This window comes from Cupressus sempervirens, chromosome 4, assembly GCF_028749045.1.
Source record: "Cupressus sempervirens isolate cs-2001-9-10 chromosome 4, ASM2874904v1, whole genome shotgun sequence".
NCBI classification, from domain to species: domain Eukaryota; kingdom Viridiplantae; phylum Streptophyta; class Pinopsida; order Cupressales; family Cupressaceae; genus Cupressus; species Cupressus sempervirens.
In genome coordinates this window covers 82,462,430-82,485,844 of record NC_143121.1, presented here as the reverse complement: position 1 = coordinate 82,485,844, position 23,415 = coordinate 82,462,430, and positions in this window count along the sequence as shown.

Here is a 23,415-nt window from a genome sequence, read left to right as displayed (position 1 = left end):
CTTCAACACTTTCCAATTTCATAAAGCTTATTTCATCTTGAATTCTAGATCTCAATCCATTTGTGTATCTTGCAATTTTCACAACATCATCATCCACATGTCCAGATTTGATGTCTAATCTATAGAATTCCTTAGTATAATCTTTCATAGTCATGTCTTTTTGTCTCAAATTTTGCATCTTTATCAACAATCTAACTTGGTAATCAACAAGAATGAATATTTTCTTTACCTTGTTCACCATTTTCAGCCAAGTTCTGATCTTCTCCATTCCTCTTCTTTGTCTATTAATTTACAAATTCTCCCACCATAGTGAAGCACAATCTTTCAACCTAGTAACTACAAGTTTCACCTTACTATTATTAGAAGTGTTTTCATACTGAAAGAACTTCTCCATATCAAAGATGTAATCCAACAAAACATTGGTATCTAGCTTTCCATCATAAGGAACAACTTCTATAGTAGGCTTCAAATGTTCCCTAGATAATACTCAAAAATGTTTCCTCATCTTGATCTTCTTCTAGTTTCGGATTAGGGTTTTGTGCTACCACTTCATCATCACTCACATTCTCAAGATACACTCCTCTCCTTTGGGCTATCTCCACAACATCTAATCTAGTTGTATTTTGTCTCAATGCATCTATCATGGCATTATCGACATTTTATCTACCATGAACCATATTTACAAATTAGACTCCTACAAGATCATAACCCTCTACAAGTTATAGGACAAATCCATAGATATACAACCCTACAACCAAATCCAAATTAGGGTTCTACACGATCCAAGGTACTGGTAAAAATTGCCTCACACTTTGCTGATCTGCTTGAACACTCAAGGAAAAATGAGCTCTATTATCATTTGATGCAAGGACAGAAAAGAATAACTAGTGCCAAAGGCACACCCAAAAATCCAAACCAACCTTGTACAGTAAATACAACAAAAAAAAACACACAAAGAGAACAACACCATAAAGAGAGAATAATATTCTTTTATTGATTCATCAAATGCTCAGCATACATGCCTAGCTATAAGGCCTTCTGGGTTATAGCTAGATACAAAATATATTCAAGATCTAAGATCTAGCTTCAAATTCACACATCTAGACACATATACCACTAACTTTCCAAAGTCTATAATCATTGCTTAACTCTAAGTGTAAACACCCTATTTATAATTGCCAAAATGGTTTGCAACTCATTCTAGAACATTATATAATAGAAAGGAAAACCTAACAACGATCTAGACAGATCCTAAGAAAAGATCTTATCATAGATGTCATGATCGAGATAAAAATATCAAGTCAATTTTCACCAAAAATGTAGAAAACACATCCAAAATACTTACTGTTGACATCAACAAGATAACTCAACACATGAAGGATCACTTATCACATGAAGAATAACTTGACACACACTGTGGAACTCATGACACACTACAGAGTGAGATGGGATAACATGCTAACCTAAGTGTTAACATGTCATGGGATAACCTCAACTGAGCTTAAACTACAAAATTGTTGGCAATCAATAATTGTTTTAACTCAGTAATGACTGTAGCTTGATAATAATTTGCAAAATGAACAGGAGGATAACACATCAACCCAGGATGCTTTTTCATCATGTGTATAACTACAAGAACTTCATGCATTTAATTTACCTCAAGCTTAGCTTCTTATGTGAGTTGATAAAGCTCAATTTTTGGTTGTTAGTGAAGACACCAAACTCCTTAGGAAATAGGTAATGCCTCCACTTCTTAAGAGCTTGAACAAGTGCATAGAGTTGTTGGTCTCAAATTTATTTTCACAATTGAGTATCAACAAACTTCACCAATTTCCAAGATGATGTTGAGTATTTTTTGAGTCAAAAATTCAATAGGTCTCGAGTGAAATTTAGGTGTTGAGTCACCATAGATGTCAAGTCACTACAACTGCTAAGAAAAGCATAGATGTCAACTGAGATAAAGTTACTATAGATGCCAAGTCAGACAAAATTCCTATATGTACTGAGTAGCAGCAATCAGTAAGTACCAAGTAACACATAATCAACATATGAGTTTGTGCCTTCACAAACTTAGATGTAAACTATTTTTGAGCTAACTCAAGATGAATCTTGAAGGATCTAAAAGACAATATCAAATATTTTACATTCCCTATGAAATTACCATACAAGTAATAAGAAAAATGGAGAAAGCATGCAACCAATAGAAAAAGTGAAAGAAATGAATGGGAAAAGAAGCATGAATATTGATCATAGAGTCATACCTAACCCTAAGTATTCAAAACCTTTAAAAGGAGGGTGAATATTGATAATTCATGGATGAGTGAGAGCTTATGGGAGAATGCTAGTGAAGTTCAAAAGAGTGTGAGGACTTAGCTAAGGAAGATCAACATTGCATAATTTAGTTGGTTAGAATAGAGCATCAACACTTTAAGTAGAGACATATTAGATCAAGGAAGGATCAAAATTAGATTGAGCAAAACAAGGATCTAGAATAAACAATTGAAGATTGTAATTTGACAAGTCAATACATTCTAATACTCTCTAGACACTATATTAGGAATGAAAATCCTATGGAGATAGGTTGGTCTAAAAACCATGTTGTAAACCTTTCAACAAGGTGCTAAATTATTTAATAGGGTAACATTCCAAGTGAGTGTTTGTAAATCCTTTAAATAGGTCACTTTTAACAAGGTGTAAAGTCTTTAATAGGGCAAGCCTTTAGAAGTGGTCAAACTTTGTAACCTTAAATAGTTACATATTGTTGTAGTGATAATTTGTGGGTGTCATCCCCACCCTAGTTTTATCTTCTCATTTTGGAGGGTTTCTGGGTGACCAAAATATTGTCTTATCTATTTTCATGCATTCCTTTACTTTTACATTAATTAGATATGGTAGTTACATATTAATGATCTCAATTAAAAGTTTTAGAGATTAAATATTGTTGCTTTTGATTAACCCCCCCCATCCCCCATAAGTAAATCTTCCCACTTATAAACTCCAACAATTGGTATCAGAGCTGAGTTCTCACAAGGTGGAGCCTTAAAACTTGGAGAAAAGATCTAGAAATGGAAGCCTACAAACTTAGGAAGGTCATAGAAAACCAAGTGATTGATACACAACTTGCTCTACATAATTTGGAAGAAGCCAAGGAAGAACTAAGAAAATATTTAAAGGGAAGAAGAGACATTTCCATAGCTGAGAATGATAAACAATACAAGGAGATTGGCACCTCAAAATTATTTACAAATGGAGATTCCAAAGAGTTTGATGCAACAATAACAGACCTAATGGAGAAGAATAGATCTTAAGTAGAAGAGATTAGAACTCTCAAGATTGAACAAGAATTTCACAAGCCATGATGCTTTGTGAAGTAACTCAATAGAAGAAAAGAGCCATTGAAGATAAGGCTATGCTAGAAGATGATGAGAGAAACCTTGCCAATAGATTGGAAGAAAAGTTAATTGAGCTTGCAAGAATTTCAAATATGTAGCTAGATACCCTAAGTCAAATGATGAATACACATCATGAATTGAATGTCAAGTATATTGAGATCTCCAAACTGAAGATGCAAAATGAACAATTGTAAAATGACCTAAAAAGAGAGAAGGAAATTGAAGAAATCTTCAATAAACGTAATGAGGCCATCAAGTACTTTGAACAACTACTGAAATCACCAAGAGCTAGCAATAATATTTTAGGACTAGGATACACCAACACTAAAAATGGAGACTCATCCAAGACTATAGAAGAAAGAAGTGACAAAGGTAAGAACACTAAACCTACTTGTCATTTTTGTGGTAAAAAAGGACATACCTCTAATGTGTGCAAGAGCAAGAATGCCCATCAACATGACAAACCTAATAATATGGGTCACTATCACAAGTGCAACAACCAAGGACATTAAGCACATGACTATAGGACTAGGACTATCAGAATGCCAAGATTTGAAGGTCATGGCTACAAATGTAAGAAGTATGGACATAAATATTTTGAGTGTAGGTCAAAGCCTATGTGGATACCTAATCAGCCAGTAAGGGGAAATAATCATGGAAATCACTAAAATTAGGACTAAAACACCAAGTATAGCTATCATTACTTTTAGGAATATGGACACATCCCTGAAATTTGCATAAGAACACATTTCAGTGGAAACTACAATAGATGGCTCAAAAAAACTACATGCTTCAATTGTTTGAAGATTGGTCATATTTGTAAGAATTTCCCAACAAGGTCAAAGGCACCCAACTCAGAGTTCAACAAAGGAAAAGAGAAGGTAGATGTTGAACACATCAGAGGAGAAATTAATAAGACATGGAAGAAGAAAGATGGAAGAAACACATCAAATGAAGGGATCACTTCACCTAAAAGGTGAAGTAGTCACACTTCATCCAACTAAGTAAAAGGAAGAATGCAGGACTAATATACAAAGTTTTATCATACATCAGTTCCAAGACAAGAAAATATTGAAAAGGATAGAGCGGTAAGAAGACAGATGCAAAGTTAAAACTTCAAGTTTTCACTAGTATTATTGAGTAAGAAAAGTTTCCTTCAAATGTTGATTAAATATCTAATACATGTTGAGGTGATTGCCTAAATCAATAGAAGCCAAATGATAATGCAAAAATTCTTAAGAAGCTGAGTGGACAACTGTAAATGCACTAAGCATTAAATGTTGCAAAATAAGGCTATATGATCACATTTAGAACCATTTTTATTCATCGAGAACAAAGAGAAAAGATGAAGAAGAGTGTAGAATAATTTCAAAGAAGGAGTCTAGCATTTGAGTTTATTTTAACAGAGATTCAACTTAGTTTCATTGATTTCAAGGTATTCACAGTAGTGTCAAGTTATGTAGTTTTAAATTTCTTCATGTTTAAACCCTAGATAGAAGAAAATTGCCTCTAGTTCTAGGAAACCTTAGGAGAAAGAGTTGTTTGAGGTCCAATTAGTGTCAAATGAAGTTAAAAAGCCAAATTTTTAGCCAATCCCTAAAGTGGCATACAAAAATGACCCATCCAAAGCCCTATCTATTATTCCTCCTAAGATAGTTATGGTCTGAGATGTTACAAGGTGTTATAACTATAAAATTAGTTCTATTGGGGAAATGGAAATGAGAGAATATTATGATAGTTTGTGTGATAATGGAGTTTTGAAGGAAGAGTATCAAATCATTGAGAGGAAGGGTTTGACTCATGCCCTTGAATTCCCCACTATCCTTAAAACTAAATGGATCAGAATAGTGTTAAGCATGATTCACAATGGTAGTTTATGGTTAGAAGATGGCCCAATAAAGATATCAAAGAGCATCATTCATAGGGTAATAGGATATCGAACCCTAGATCAGCCAAAGACCCTCAAAAGTGACTTTAAGGAAGCAATGTAGAAGAACACAAGAGCCAAATGGAACAAGAGAGGAATGACTATAGATACTATGCAAGAACCTCTTGTTGACTTTGCTATTAGGTTTATTTCTCACAATTTTTATCAATCTAGTAGAATTAATGGTGTACCTTGCATTGTAGTAGATGTTGGCCACAAATTAGTTAAGAAGGATCATACTTATGATCTTGCAAAATTGCAATTGCAAATAATTAATGAGAGTTTAGGAACAATAAGGAGAACCAAGGGAGCCCAATGCAAATTTGGTACAATTTTGATTTGTATATTCTTCTATGCACAAAATGAATTTCCATCTTTTGGTAAAGTTAGCTAGAAAACCAATAGGTCCATAGTAGCTCAAGTGAATAGATATATTGAACAAATGGCAGCTAATTTTGAAACTCTTATGACAAGTTATTTTGAGGATTTCAAGAAATCCATGAAACAAAGATTGAGGATACCTATTTCACTAGTATAACATCATGTAAATGATGTATGTTTTCTTGTAGATATTGATTATTCCTGTATTCAAGTAGCCATAAAAAGGGTTAGATGACATAGACTTCTTGGATATGAAATAAACATTGACGAGGCATTTGCAGCAATAACAACATTGTTAGCAAAAAAAGTGGATAAGAGTCTACCACATTTTTGGACTTATGATGTGGTAAGATCAAAAGTGGATATGGAGTTGAAGACCACCTACACGTTGAATAAAAAGGAAAAACTAGTAAAGAATCTTAAAGAAAAGTTTGGAGAGGGTACAATAGAGGAAGAAGAAGATGAAGAGGCTAATGATGATGAAGATGAACAAGGGAAAGAGCCACTAGCACTAACCCAAGGCATGGGTGAGGATGCAGAGGAAGAAGAAGGTACTGAGTAGGAAGCACCAAAGGTATAACCCAAGAAGAGGAAGGCATAGAAATAGTTGACTACATAGCCCAAAGGGAAGAAGAAAGTAGCTAAGCCGAGCCTAGCCAAACCAACCACTAGGGAAAATACAAGGGTAACAACAAAGATAGCCAAAGAACAAGATAAGAAGAAAGCTATAGAGAAAGAAGGGCTAGTAGAAAGAAGAGAAAGAAAATACATTGCACCCCTAGAGTCAGATGAAGAGAGAACAAAATCTAACAATGAACAATTCAGAGTGGTAAGTCACATCACCAAATCTAATCTTGAAAATGTCTATGATAACATTAGAGATAATGTAGATTTAAATAGATTAAATACCATTTATTTTAATAAGCTATCAAGGGAAGAGCATAAGATAGTGGAAGAATATATCTACACTATGATGCCCAAGTTCAAGACTACTCCACTTGAACTTGATAATTCTATGCCTAAGGAGCTAAGCTCCATTGTTAAAATAAATGGCATTATTGGCTAAACATGGAGAAGGAAATGAGGGAGTCAATATTGGCTTGTGTAATGCCAGACATTAAAAAAGGTCAAATAAGCAAGGCCAACAAGAAACATGGGAGCAAACTTGTAGCCAAATATAGCGCCTTCAACATTCTACAAAATATGATTGAGGGTGTTGTAAAGAAATCCACACAAATGTGGAAATTGATTTATGGGTTGACTACTATCAAGGAAGGACAAGAAGATCCATTTGAGGGAAGAAATAATGATTAGGAAGGAGAGAAAAATGAGGAGGAAGAAGGAGAGAAAGAGAAAGAAGAGGTTATAGTGGAGGAGAAGACATAAAAAGGTGACGAGGCAACAACTAAGGAGCAACAAAAAGAATAAAGTGTATAAGATACACAAATGCCATCACCTAGTCCTCCAAATACAACTCCTACATCTACAAAAATTGTAATTGTGAAGGATATTCCTAACACCTTAGGTCAGAACACCAATCCATTGACTACATAGGATCTCAAAAAGATCCTTCACCAAACAACTTTGTAATCATAGTTGTGTACAAGTTCTATTTTGGTGAGTGTAGAAGAGTTACAAAAGGTTGTAGCTGAAATAATTAAGGAGAATGTGAATACACGAGAACCACCTTCACAACCTCTTATAGCTATAGGTGATCAACCAAAAGAGCAAGCATGAAAAGACACATTTGCTAAGGTTGACACTATAGTCACAGTAACTACTGAGAAACAAAAAAAGGAGAAAATAGGATAGAAATATACCATTGATCCTATAGCACAAAATCAAGGTGCACCTCCTCTAATCACCATAATTTATCAAGGTATAAGTGAAGAAGACAAGGAAGAGGAGAAAACCCCTAAGGAGAGAGAGCAAGAGGCAATGCAAACTCTAGTCAACTTGCCTACTATGGGAACTCCTACCAAGAAGCTAAGCACTGATGTAGTACCACTACAAATTTCAGCACTAGGTTCAAGCTCCACTAAGGTAGCAAGGGTACTCTACTATGGAGATCTTGCACTTAATGAAGAGATAGTCATACCAAGTTATGAATACAAGACAATGAACTTGGTAGAGATAAATAAAGTGCAAGAGGCACTAGAGAAGGAGAAGGAGTAGGAGATACTTATAAATGAGCATCGATAGAGGAAAACATTGATAGAAAAAAAATACATCTTTTTTGATGCATTCAGCTTGCTAGTACTTGATGAAACAAAGCCCATTATGGAGCATCTATCTAACATAGTGGATTAGGTACAAAATGAAGACCTTGATACCAATGTTAAATTATTGGAATGGTCTGACAAGAAATATCAAATGAAGGTAAATGAGAAGATATTTGATGAAATAGCACTATCACAAGTAGAACTAGCTAATAAATTGAGAAGGTGAAAATAATACTTGAGAACATATTATCATTATACTCCAAACTATGTGACTGTTCATATTTCACACAAGAGACTAGCTAGACAATATTGAGCCTGGAGAGGGACCTTAAAATATCAAGTACTCAACTACTAAAGGATCTAGCTCAAAGTGAGAAGCATTTCGCTACAATGCTTCACACTCAAAATGAGTTAGCTATATTAATAATAGAGGAGGCTATTGTTAAGGCCAAATTAATACATATCCAATCTACATTAACTCCAAACATGGAAGTATTGCATAAAGAGATGCCCTATGCAGAGAATTTTTTGAAGAAAGATCTAAATCTTTCTACATTAGAAGGCGTAGTACATCTTGCAGTAGAGACAACCATCCAACTCAAAGCACTGGAAGTTTCCTTAGACAATTAGGATGCTGCTCTAAAGCTAATAATGGAGGTAAATAAAACATTTTTGGCTAAGTATTCAATTCATTCTTATGACCCTTTGACATAAGTGTAAAAATAGGGGGAGATAATACATTATGTAGATAAAGGAGAAGATATAACAAATTGGGGGAGATAATAATGAAACCCAAAGGAGGAGATATACATAAAGGGGGAGATAATGAAATTTTGAGGAGAGATAATGAATAAATCCAAAAGGATAAAAAAATGTGTGAAAGGGGGAGTAGACATAGGATAGACATAGAGTAGAAAAGAAAAGGGTATCAGACACATTAGCATGCGGCAAATTTAGCTTAAGGAATTTTGGATATAAGGATGGCACATTAGCTCAAGAGGAGTTACAAATTTTTGAGGTATATAATCTTCTACAAAGTTTTGAACAAGTTTTCGAAGTTTTGTACATAGGCCAAATAGAATGTGTATTATACTCATAAAGATCAGATTCATAATGTTTAGTTATGTGTTTTTGCCACTCATTTCAAAGGGGGAGATTGTTGATCTCAACTGGTTTTGAAAATTGAGTGTCAACACACTTAACCAATTTTCAAGATGATTTCACGTATAATACAGGTGCCAAGGTATAGTATGTGTTGAGTCAAAAATTCAACAGGTGATAAGTGAACTTCAGCTATCAAGAAACTTTTAGGTTTTAGGTCACCATAGATGTCGAGTCACTAGAAGTGTCAAGCAAAGCATAGATGTTGAGAAAGAAAAAGTTACTAGAGATATTGAGTGAGATAGAATTCCTATATGTGTCGAGTATGAACAATTAGTAAGCGTCGAGTAACATAGAAGTAACATATGAGTTTGTGCCTTCACAAACTCAAATGTAAACCATTTTGGAGCTGACTCAAGATGAATTTTGAAGGATCTAAAAGATAAGATCAAATCTTTTACATTCCCTATGAAATTAGCATGTAGCCAATAAGAAAAATGGAGAAAGCATGTAACCAATAGGAAAAGTGAAAGAATTGAGTAGGAAAGGAAGGATGAATATTGATCATAGATTCATACCTAACCCTAATTCTTCAAAGCCTTTAAAAGGAGGAAGAATCCTCATAATTCATGTATGAGTGAGAGTTTATGGGAGAATGCTAGCGAAGTTCAGAAGGATGTAAGGACTTAGAGAAGGAAGAGTAGCATTGTAGAATTTAGTTGGTTAGAATAGAGCATCAACACTTCAAGAAAAGACATATTAGATCAAGGAAGGATCAAAATTAGACTGAGTAGAACAAGGATCTAGAATCAACAATTGAAGATTGTAAGTTGATAGCTAAATAAATTATAATACTATCTAGCCACTATATTAGGAATAAAAATCCTATGGAGATAGGTTGGTCTAACAACCATGTTGTAAGCCTTTCAACAAGGTGCTAAATCTTTTATGAAGGTAACATTCCAAGTGAGTGTTTGTAAATCCTTTAATCAAGTCACTTTTAACATGGTGTAAAGCCTTTAATAGGGTAGGCCTTTCATAGGGAAGACCGTTGTAAGTGGTCAAACTTTGTAACCTAAAATAGTTACATATTGGTGCAGTAATAATTTTTGGGTGTCATCCCCGCCCCAGTTTTACCTTCCCATTTTGGAGGGTTCTGGGTTACCATAATCTTTTTTTATATATTTTCATGCATGTCTTTACTTTTAAGTTAATTAGATATGGTAGATGCATGTGAATGATCTTAGTTAAAAGTTTTAGAGGTTAAATATTGTTACTTTTAATTCACACCCCCCCCCCCCCCCCCCCTACACAAGAAATAAATCTTTCCACTTGTAAATTCCAACAAGAGGTCCAAGTTATATATTGAATACCTATTCTTGGTTTCATTAAGTCTCACAGTAAAAAATGATACTGGGCTACCCTCTTGGCTCAAAACTACCCCAACTCCTATGTTGCTAGCATTACACTCTACCGAATATGGCTTCTCAAAAATAAGAAAAACAAATAATGGTTGAGTTGCTACTTCCTTCTTCAACCTCTCAAAACTTTCTTCTTTTTCCTTGGTTCATGTGAACTTGGCCTTCATGCCTCCTTTGATGGTATCATTCATTGGTGCACAAATCTCATTAAAATTCCTCACAAACTTCCTATAGAACTATGCTAGGCCATGAAAACTTATGACCTTAGTAGAAAATCTAGGAGTAGGCCACATTAGGATGGAATCTACCTTACTCCTATCCATTTTCCAATTTCCTTGGGATACTACAAAACCCCAATACACTAGGTCCTCCTTCATGAATGCACTCTTCTCTAGGTTTATTGTCAACTTTTCCTCTTGAAGCTTCCTCAACACCATTTCTAGGTGCTCTATATGCTCCTCCTTTGTCTTACTAAAGATGAAGATGCCATCTAAATACACAAAACCAAACACTCCTATATAGTCTTTCAAGACCTCATTCATGACTCTCATGAAGTTACTTGGTGCATTGGTAAGGCCAAATGGAATTACCAGCCACTCATAAAGTCCCTTAGTAGTCTTAAATGAAGACTTCTATTCATCACTCTCCATCATCCTAATTTGATAATAGCCACTTCTAAGATCAATTTTAGAAAAGTATCTAGCTCCCCCTAGATAGTCCATTAGATCCTCTATCCTATAAATAGGAAATCTATACCTAATTTTCATTCTATTGATTATCCTAGAATCAGTACATATTCTCCATTGATCTCCCTTTTTAGGTACTAGGAAAATTGGTACTAAACATGGATTGATGCCCTTCCTAATCAACACTTGATCAAGCAACTGTTGGACTTGTCTTGCAATCTCTTTGTTCTTTTCTAGAGTCATTTTGTATGTAGATTTTTTTGGTAGTGATGCTCTTGGTAAGAAGGGAATTTGATGACTTATGGCTCTCTTTGGATGTAAGGTTGGTGGTTCTCCATAAAAAATTATATCTTTGAATTTATCTAATAGGTTTTGTACCTTTGTAGGTATAAGTTATTGTGAAGGTGACTACTCTTCTTTTGACTTCAACATGAGAGCATACCCTACCCCTTCACCTTCTTTCAAGTCCTTGAGGAGTACTTTCCACTGATAAAAAAATTCTTAGTAATAGCCTTTTATACCTTGTCTTATTTCACCATTGACTATATACTATAAGTGACTCCATCCTTCTTGAAAGATTCTTTTTCCTTCCCATGATGCATTGCCTCCCTATCATATTGCCAACGTCTTCCTAATAGTAGATGGAAAGCATCCATGGGAATCACATTACATAGGATCTTATCCTAATACTTACCAATAGTAATGTTTGCTCACACTTATTCATTCACTTCTATATTTTACCCCTTGTTTAACCAAGTCACCCTATAAAGACACACATGTGGAATCTTTTTTAGGCCAAGCTTTTGTACTACCTCCTCTAACAAGACATAGTCAGTAGACCTTGACTCTATGATCACTTTTCATACCTTACCTAATATCTTGCAAGCAGTTTTGAATAGTACACTCCTCTTCTTGGGTTCTTCCTTTACTAGGCTCCTTAACCAAGACTCTCCTCAACATGAGGTTCTCATCCTTATCTATGTCAAGATCCACTTCTCATGTTTTCTCATTGTCTTCCTAGATATAGGTGATTTTCTTCTCACCATAAGATGTTGATGCCTTCTCTGGACATTTACAATAGGTAGGATACCCCAACTTACCATACTTGTAACACATCATATTATTGAAATGTGAGTCTCTAGTGCTACTTCCATACCTACCTATACCAACATTATTGGACCCTCTTCCTCTACTAGAGCCTCCCCTTTTACTAGCCTCACTAGTCTACTTATTCCATTTGGAATTGCCATAGCTCCTCTATTCATTGGTCCTCACATTGTAACCACCTTTGAAATATTTACTTCTACCTCTACCTTTGGAACATGTGTATTCTTCCTTAATTTTTCTTCTACCTTCCTAGCCATCTAAAAATAGCTTTGTAGTGTGGTGAGACTAAACAAGCTCATTTCATCTAGAATGGACAACTTAAGGTCATTTAAGTATCTAGACACCTTGATTTTCTCTACCTCTTGTACCCTTGACCTTAGAGCAGAATTTTATAACTCCTCAGTGTAGGTAGCCACATCAAGATCCATCTACTTTAGATTCTACCTCTACTTGTGAATCTAAATCTCATAGTATTCTGGCAAATAGGTCTTCTTTTAACTTTGCTACCATAGCCTTCCAATTGGCCATTGGTTTCTTCCCTTCACTCTCTCTCTCTCCTCTTGCACAAACTTCTACCAAGTCAGTGCTTGTCCCTTTAATCTTGACTTAAAAAATCTCACCTTTTGAGTCTCTATTGTCCCTTCACATTCAAAGTAATTTTCAATACTCTCAATCCATTCTAGGACCACCTCTGCATCCATCTTATCATGGAATAATGAAACATTCTAAAGATTCTTTCCTCAAAATTCTTTGAGGACTTTGAGGAATGGTTCTTTCTTACCAAGTGGAGGATTAGGTTCAAGTATTTCATCCTCCAAGTTCACCTTATATTTACCCTTGCTAAATTCTTCATCTTCTTTTGCTTGGGCTACATCTTCCATCTCTTCTAGCTTGTCTTTCATCTCGTCTATGGCATCATCAAGAAGCCTAGTTTTCTCCTCCATAAGCTTCTTTTTCTCATCTACCTCCTTAGCTAATTCTGCATTGGTAACCATCTTTCAAGATCCACTTGACTTAGTGGAATACAACATACCACAACAAGCCACAATCTTATGGCTTTGATACCACTTTGATGGGGAGCTTCTTCTCTTTATAACTTTCCTTCTCTACAAAGCCTACTCCTATCCTATCTAGGGTTTCTATCCCAAACCCCAACCTAGAGGATTCCTTGCCAATCCCCTTTCACCAAGAAACTCTCAAATCAATTCAAATTTCCATTCTCTAACTCCAAATCACCAACTATACATCTTTTGACCTAGTGAGCCTATGCATCTTTTAACCAAGTGCATCCAAAGGGAAAAAATAAATTTTGCACCATCTTTGTATGGTTCTCAATTTTTTTCACTTCATTCTACATCTTTTAGGTAGGTCTACCATGCCCACAACTCCAATTTGCCATGTTTTCCCTTGTAGCCCTAAGAGCCCCTATTAGCCCTTCTAAAATAAAAGAACATGCAATAACTCACAAAAAATATTAACAAGAATTTTTTATTCCTTTAGGACTTTTTGTCCAATTTAACTAGGCTTGAATATTTTTGAGGTCTTAGGTCTTTGTGGTATTCATAAAGTATAGCTCCAGAAAACCCTTGTTTTAAGGGTCTGAAAGGAAATGACAATGAAACTTTCACAAATTGCTCCAAACTCCACATCCAACCTCTTACTCTAACCTATCAACCCTTCGTATCCTACTCCATCATCTACTCAACAAAAGTGGCATGTGTCAATCCTCTGTTCTCAGCATAAATCCATTACAAGCTTTCATTTCTCCTTGCCAAGCCTTTCTTGCTTGCCTAGGACTTGCTTCTAAACTTAGATACTTGAGTTCCAAAAACACAAAAATTAATATTTAAAAAATTTATAGGATATATTACTTTATTTGCAAAGGCCATGGCGTTTTGACCACGAAAGTTAAAGTCATAGCCATTTGAATACTAGTTATCCAAAACTGGACAATAGGAACACAAATCTTAATTATTTTAGCAAACCTTATAAAATGAATGATCAAGGAAAAAAAACTATTCATAGTGTTAAAAAATGATCCTAAGACACTACTCCATTAAAAATAGTAAGCTATTCAATCAATATTCTTTGTCCAATCCTACAAAACTATGCTTTTTTATCATAAAATGCTCCACATATAGGTGTTGTCTGTACAAGTGCATGTCCAACCTATGGAAATGAGTAGAAGGTCTCTATAGGATCTCCTAAAAACCTTTTCTTTTTATTCAATTCATAACTATCCATGTTTCTCTTTCCCCAAAATTGTGTAAAAGTAGCTATTACAATTTTTCAAAAATTGCAAAGCTGTTAATGAGCAATTTTGCAATTCAAGCCACCAAACTAGACTAGTTTGATTTAAAACTTCATAGATTGAAACTAAGATAGATATGGGCCTCCTTTGAAAACTTCTAGAACCTTTTTAGGAATCTTTCCATGTTTTCTTGATAAAGCAATTTTTAGTAATTTTGTGCCTATCAAGACCTAGTAGTTCAAAACTTGACTCACACTCTCCTCTTACCTAAAAACACCTCCTAAAACTATCTTTTGATTTTATATTGAGTTTTTATTAACTTATTTTTTGGTTAGACCATTTACAAACCAGAACTTGATCTAGGGTTTTACCTTACCCCTAGGTGCTCCTACACCACTCCCTTACTATTAAAGTATGGAAATTTAGACTACTAAAGGGATTTCATCATGTCCATAGGAATGGAATCCTCTCCATCATGGTCTTGACCTCTCTAATGATGCCCTTGGCCACCAGGTGTTGTGTGAGAATGTTTACACTCATGTTCTTTTTCCTCTCTATGATCTAACATATGAGAATCTCCATGGTGAGATCCCTCTTCCTCGCCATGGTCATGTTAGTTTTCCTCAATTTGAGGTCCTAAACATGCTATAATATATTGCAATAAAGGAAAAAGTTCCCTAACATAACATTAATTCTTATCACCTTCTCCTCTTCTACTTTCCTAATGTTCTTCCTTATGGTGTTGATCTTCATTGTCAATTTGTAAAGTGTTACCTTGACCACCAGGTATACGTGCATGAGGCATCACTAAAGGAGAAATAAGATAAGGATTAGAGTCATACACAACAACATAATTGTTAAAAACATAAGCTAAAGTATTACACCATTATATGTAATCAAAACAATATCATAGTGGGAGCATAACACATAGATCCCAATGTTGTAACATGGGCTCTAATACTAGATGTAATGTCATGCTCAGAGATCCTTGGAACAAGGATAAATAAAAAACAATATAATTTTAAAAAAATAGAAAGTATGAAATTAAACAAAATCAACATGCAATCAATCATAATATCAAAATGGAAGACTCAACCAACCGATCTAGGCAACCAATGAATCTCCAAGCATCACTACTTACTAACGTGTCCAAAACCAACTATGAAAGTTTATGCAAATGAGAAACCAAAGATCTATGACCTACCAAGACCTAGGAAGGGGAACATCCCAAGAGGGTACCCAAAAGTTCCTTTGAATCTCGACCAACAAGTCTAGAGATACCTGGTACTTTCCCGAGTAGGCTTTTGCATAGTCATCAATTGATACTTTTCTAGTATCATAGGACATTTCACAAGACTATTGAGAGATACTTTTCTAGTAACACATGATACTTCTTATAACTACTGGGTGACACTTTCAAGGAGTGCATGATAGACCTTACTACTACCTTGTAATAATTTACTAGTATCACATGATAGAACTTATAATTGTCCTACATGTTAGGATTAAACATAGACAAAAAAAATTACATGCAAATATAAACAATATTAAATAACAATAGATCACATAGAAGAGAACACAAAAAACCAAGATTTAACATGGTTCACCCAAACCTTGGGCTACATCCAAAAATAAAAAAATCCAATATTGTATGATCTAGTGATTACAACCTAATCACTCACCACAAACTAATAATCTCCCACTTGGGTACAAATTAGGCTCCACACTAGAAAACAATCTCCCACTTGAAGACTGATCTTGGAGCAATACCATTACCACATGGGGCTCCTATTGGATTGAACCACTCTATACTTTGATGTTCTTTTATTTTGTTTAGTCAAGAAGACCAACTAAAGCTGAAGAGTACTTTGGCTTCTCCCTTGTCACTACCTTGGTAAACATATATGCTAGATTTTCATCTATATGTATCTTGTCCAACTTTAATTATCCATCATCCGAAACTAAGAAAATGAAATGGTATCACAACTATATATATATATTCTTTGAATGCAAAGAAAAATTATTTGCAAGATGAATAGAACTTTAACTATCTACAAACAAATAATTATCCTTCTATGGTGTCCCAATTCCTCCAAGAAGAACTAAAGCCATATCATCTCCTTGGTTTCCTCTATAGTAGGAACATACTCTTTCTCTATAGTAGATAAAACATTAACCTTCTACAATTGAGAAACCTAGCTCACTATTGCCCCACCAATTGTAAATACATAACCTATAGTACTCCACCTAGTATCTATAACCCCTACCAAATCTGAGTCAACATATCCCTATAAATAAGTAGTAGATCCCCCGAAGTGTAAATGCTTACTGGATGTACCTCTCAAATATCAAAGAATCAATTTGACTACATTCCAATGCTTAGTTTCTCGATGACTCATATACCTGCTAACAAATCCCACTGCATGTGCAATATCTAGCCTCATACATACCATAGCATACGTTGAGCTTCCTACATCTAAAGCATAAGTAACCTAGGACATCTTATCCTCCTCTTCTTGTGTCTTTGGTGTAAGGCCCCTTCTCTAATACCTTATTATAAATCTTAAAGAACATGAATATTGCTAGAACTAGGAAGTATAAGGAGATGAGCTGTCATGTCTCCATCTCTTGTGTGTAGAATATGGACCATAAATTGTTTCTTTATAGCTTATAATATTACTTATAGTCATAGATGCAAATTTTTATCAAAATGGGATAAGGGTCTATATAGTAGAACTCAATATGATGTAATGTAATAAGTCAATTAGGTGGATATCTTGATATTCATAAGAACAAAGTTTAGGGCCAATAAAATGTAATGGATTTATTCTATTTTTGGTTTTGAAAGTATGTGACATAACTATGCAAATATCCTATATATCTAACATAATTGATACACCTTATAATGAATTATGTCATAATGATAATGGGATACCATTAGTAATCAAACTATATTTAACTAAATGAAAGGATATTAGTCGTGATGTTTACATATTGGTGATTTTGATCTAAGATATGTATTCATAACTAATTTTCATGTTGCCTGATTTCGTAGTATAGATTCAACATTTCATCATTATGATAGGAAATGGATTATGATTTGGTTCATAAATTTAGCATGATCATTTGATTAGATAATTAATGTTGATATACAAATTTTGATATTTTAATATTTTAAATGCTTTATATGAAAATAATTGGAAAATAAAAGGATTTTATGACAATTCAGTATGTTAATGTGAATTATTTAATATGAAATTTGTCATGCACCTATATATGTATATTTATATGTATATGTATATGCATTTTATATGATTTTTAATTGAGCTATTGATGTTCAAGTTTAGTGTGCAGGAAATTGAACCATTGAATTTAATTAGGAAAATAAGGTCCAAACTTATGTGGACACAGTTTAGCCAAGGTAAATCGTTAGAAGATTTGAAAGCCTCATTGTAATGTGTTTATTTTTTCAACATAAGTTTGCATGTGTGTGGTAAATTTAATCTCATCAATACATTAGGTACATGTCATGCTGATGTGTAATGTTTTTTAAATGTGTCATTTGACACTTGTGCTTTTTTGTGTGCTAATGACATGTCACCTAGGATTTTGGTCATGGCAGCACTTAATCTTAAACTAGTTTCCTTTCAAAACATTTAAGCAAATCCACTTGGAGAAAGGATAGGATGGGTCATTTTCAAGGGGAATTTCGAATTCAAAGTTGACAAGGATTTTAGAGGGTCAATAGGTGGTGCCAAATTGTCTTTTTTGTGAAAATAATCTACCCATATGTTAGCATAACATGTTAGGGGCCTAAGTTTGACTATTTTAGTGCTTAGCTATCCTAGGGGGGGCCTTAATCAATGCATTCTTCCTTGAACTCGAAAATTGAGTTTCCCTATGAGTTCATCCCCATCTTTCCACATAGTAAAAAATAACAAATTTGGTAGGGACAAAGTTGTAAGACATAGTGTCTTGATGTTTTTATCAAAAAGAGATAGTGGGTGAGTCTTTTTAGTGGACTTGGATAATCTAGTGAAGTGTTCACCCACTCTCTTAGTTTAGAGACAATTAGGATGAAGGGGTTAGTTTGGATCAATATTGAAGTTGAGACATTTTTCCTCTTGGAGAGGGTTTTTTTGTTCATGGAGTATGGGCTCCATTGAAGCCATATGCCTTGTTTGTTATTATGGGAGGTATAAGCATATTTATGTAATTTGCAAGATGTAATTTTGATAGCCTTGAAGAGGCATTATGCAATCAAAAATGTATATGTGTATATGGATATGGCATTCTCCTTGTTGGAGAGCCCACCTTCACCGATTTTTCCATGGTTCCAATGGTGAATCATTCTATTAAGCCTTGGAAGGGAGTTTATATGTGTTGTTACGATATGTTGTATGCATTGTTAGTACTTGAGTGTAACCTGTTTCTGCCTTATTTCCCCAACTAGGTGGGTTGCTTCTTAGAAGCCTAGAATAGGAGGTGAGCCTCCATGGTTCTTGTGTAAATTTTTTGCATGTTTTGTGCTTTTGGATCCATGAAAGAAATGAGAGACTTTCCCTTGCATTGGTGAAGAAAAAGATGGGACAAAATGCTACATATTTGGAAGGAGCATGTTTCCTTCAAGCCAATATGTATTGAGTTGTGATAAAAGGACCTCCATTGTTGTTTTATGTAATGTGTTGTAAAGGTAGATATTCATTTATATGTGTATTATTGTGAATATAGTCTTGTGAAAGGGATGAAGAGATTTTAGATACAACCATAACTATTCATATTGTAAGATTTAATGTTATGTATTTAGTTGCATTAAAATGAAAGGATTGACCTATCATAAAAGATTTAACGTTATACATTTTGTTGCATTCAAATGGAAGGATTAAATTATCATTGTGGACCTAAATGAAATATAAATGAGATTCATTGCAATAGCCATTACTTGATACCTAGGGAACCATCTAGTTAAGTTCATAGCTGATCTTGTTCAAAAGTATTACAAGGATTGGATTTATTGTTGCAAGTAATTAATATGTACAAATTCTTAAGTTCAAAAAGTAAAATTTAAATGATTCCAATAGGCTCCAATAGATTTTTAATTGATGCATGTACTAGAAATTTAGTATTGACATTGAACTCCATAACATAACCAAATCCTATGGTACAATACCATGAGTGAGGAAGATAACCTAAGTAGAAGTTAATGCATAAGCATACGTGAACAAACAAAATCTAAGAGTGAGCATTTTTCTCTCTAGATTTTGTATAGGAAGGAGAAAAATACCCCACTACTAAATATAGTCCAATAAAATAATTAGAGAATAAAATATATAAACCTAACATGCATTAAGCTCAAAAAATATATATAAATAATTATGTACAAGACTATTCCTAAAAGCCTTTTCCCCCAAAAAAGGGGGTCATGTGATCCTTGGAAGAGGACATACGTTTCCTTATCAATTATATATAAAACTATACACACACACACACAAAAAAAAAAAAAAAAAAACTACTTACATACTATCCTATCCACATCGACCCATGCAATAGGGGATGAGTGTAATACACAACACTCACCTCATTTGGACTTGGGTAAATCAATCATCCATATCAAGGAATAATAATATTCAAAACTCATTTAAAACAAATATATATATATATATATATATATATATATATATACACACACACACACACACACATAAACCTCTTTATTTCCCCACAACACCTCGTACTTAATATCGAGCCCAAGACAAGGTGTTAATCTTGAACATGACCCCACCTTACCAACCCACACCAAGCGTCACCCAACATTTTATGCGTACAGAACCATGTTCCAAGGGGAAGCTCGATGGGACATAACATGGTAGGGAGATAGGAGAGGGAAGTGCACCTGAAGAGTCAAGTAGGTCATGGGTAGACATGTAGAATTCTAGTGGGGTCATGGGTGATAAGGACTATAGTCAGGTAAAATTATTATGTTAAAATTAGTATATAAGATAGTGACTACTTAGGATAGGTAGAAGATGTTATGAATTTAGGGACTAGTGTTTAACGGGGTTAGGTAGTTGATGTTATGAATTTAGGGAGTAGTGTAAAGATGTATAGTATAGGTTATTTCATTAATATTTATTTATTACTAGATAAGATAGTGGTTTCTCAGAATAATTAGAAGATAGATGGGATTAGGTTAAAGAGTAGCAATTAGCTAGTAGTTAGACTAATTTAAGTGATAAAGTGATAAGTAAATTATAGACTTATTATCATTTTTTGGTGGACTTTAGAATTATTAGATGCAAGTATTTGTGGTTTAGTTGATTGGGATCAGTGTATAGTTAAATATTAATTAAATTATACAATATTGATACATTATAATTATAATTATAATATAATGATGATGTAGAATACTTGGTGGTTATTACATAAGAATTTGTGCCATACAAAAAGAAACTTTATAGAACTTTATTTGGGGCATATACATATGTATATAGACACGTTCTAGTACTACATATATAGAAATATTGAACATTATAAATGAATAATTAGAGTTATCATGTTAAATGTACCCTTATAAGTTGTGATCTTGGTTTACATTTGCCTAATGAAATTAATAAAAATTGTCAACCTAGATAGGTATAACTTATTCCATATTCGTTGATTTAATGGTAATGAGAAACATAAGGTCAAATTAAACATGTAACATATTGAGTTGTTATATGATGTACTTAGTTAATTCTTGGATTTCATATATTGGGGTTTGTATATAAGAACTCGATAGGTACATGCATTGTCACTAAATAGTAATTTGTTTGTAGAAAAAAGGTGAATGCACCAATGTTATATTCATCTCCTTTAAATTAATCTTTTATCTATATGTTATATTTATAGGTCTTAAACCTTAATAAATGCTAGCACTAGTGAATCAATCAGTTGATAGACCCTCCATGATGGTACTAACATTGGTCATTATAGTACTAGATATGGAATGTAGTAACACCTCAAAACTCTGACCCCTTAACAAGGACTTCACATCCAATTCTAATACATCTTATAAACACTTTAGTTATTGTTAGGAATAAGGTGTCTCAACCTTGTATAATTCCTATTCTTTTTATTTGTTTTTTAAAATGTATTTCTTGCAAATAATGTTGATGTTTCGACATCTTGAATTGTGTGTAAGGAGATCATGACGAAAATGGTTATGAAGGATTCCTATGACACATAAGAGCTATGTTAGGAAGATTAAATGATAGGTGAAGACATGTGGCAACTAAGATATTTGAGTACTGTACACTCTACCCCAATAGTGGGGTTCGAGGTTCCTATTTTCTCGAAGAATGGTAAAACCCTAATACAGTTTAACTTTTGGGAGTAGCCCTAAAGTGAAGCACATGTTATAAGCCTTTTTAGGGTTGTGAAGAGATGCAATGCGAAAAAGGTGTATTGTTGATACTGCGAGTAGCTACTGGAGTCTTCTATTATTGATGTTGAACTTGCATTGCAAGTGTATTGTAATCTTGTTTTGAAGATAATACATTGTGCAGGTTCTAAAGGGGTGGGGTTGTTTTACCGAAAGGTTTTTCCCCATTGAAAAATCCTTGTGTTATGTGTTCCTTTCTCTATCTATTTTATGTATGCATGTTTGGCTGCAATATTGATGTTTACATGATATTGAATCTGTAAGTGTAGAAGATTTTAATAGGATTTGCATCATACTTTCCTTATGAGATTAGTGTAGGAAGCTGATTCCATACCTAAGTTTCCTTATAGTTATAAGTATCTATAATCTTAGTACCTTAGGTCTAGTTAAACATTTTAATATGAACCTTGAGGTGACATTACAATAGTAAATATTATATTGAACATGCATGGGGATATTAAATGTTCAAATCTAACCATTTGGTTGCTACCTTCAATTTAAACAATGACTTTAGACTAGTTATTGTTTTGACAATTTGTTTATAGTATAGTCTTTGAGTAAGATGCATACTGATTTTTTTGTTAATCCATAACCTAAATGAATTATGTTAATATTAGAGTTTAAGAAACCCAAGTATACTTTAAAAAAAATAAAAAATCAAATTAGTTGTGTTTTTTCCACGTAATTTTGGGCAAGACATTTGGACACAACTCCTTAGTCAACTTCAAATGACTAGGTAAAGATGTGTTGACAATTATAGCATTCTCCATAAAGAAACATTGCAACACCTTCACAATATAATTAGCATGATATAATGTGAGTTTCTTATTCTTCCTATCTCTGCAAATATTCATACCAAGGATTTTGTTTTGCTACCCCCCAATCCTTCATAGAAAATGATCATGCTAACTATTCTTTTAACCCCTTAATGTGATCCATGTTAGACCTAACTACAAGCATATCATCAACATATAAACATAAAATAATTTAGTTATCATCATCCAACCTCTTAAAATAAACACAATAATTTGAATGACACCTACTATATTCATGCTCATGCATAAAACTATCAAATTTTAGATACCATTATAGAAGTGCTTGCTTCAATCCATATAAAATTTTCTTCAAATATGCACATTAAGTTCTCCTTACCTTTGACCTCAAATCCCTTTGGCTACGCCATATATATCTCTTCATCAAAATCACCATGAAGAAAGGCTATTTTAACATCTAGTTGTTCCAAATGTAAATCTTCAATAGCCACAATACTTAAAATAGTATGAATAGAAGTTATTTTAACAACAAGAAAGAATATCTCATCTAAATCAATGCCCTTTTTTCTGTACAAATACTTTTACAACTAATCTGGATTTAAATCTTTTCTTACCTCCATCATCTTCTTTCAACCTAGAAACCCATTTATTCTACAAAGCCCATTTAGTTGTAGGCAACTTGCATAAATCCCAAGTCTTATTTGTCAGTAAGGAGTTCATTTCATCTACTATTG